Source organism: Halyomorpha halys, unplaced genomic scaffold (genome assembly GCF_000696795.3).
Source record: "Halyomorpha halys isolate HHAL.00 unplaced genomic scaffold, Hhal_1.1 Scaffold1278.1, whole genome shotgun sequence".
NCBI classification, from domain to species: Eukaryota; Metazoa; Arthropoda; class Insecta; order Hemiptera; family Pentatomidae; genus Halyomorpha; species Halyomorpha halys.
The window spans coordinates 351,504-351,792 of record NW_027115931.1 but is presented as its reverse complement, the minus strand read 5'-3'; positions in this window follow the sequence as shown (position 1 = coordinate 351,792).

Genomic DNA, 289 nt, shown 5'->3' with positions numbered 1-289 from the left:
GGATTTGGTAAAAAAATAAGTTTGTAAGAAAAAAATCTGAATACCTCCAGAACATTAATTCCTTATAGGTCCCACTGATTTGAGCGCCGGGTTCAGAAGTGGGAGAGGATGGAATGGAAGGATAAAAAACGCATACTTTGTCAGTTTTTTGTTTATAACTCTAAAACTAAGGAGTTTGGTGAAAAGATTTTTCTAAATAACATTGAATTTTATTAAATGTACAACAAAAGTGATAATATCCCTTTTTAACTATTTCGTGTCTGAGATATCGAGAGGACAACTATAGCTA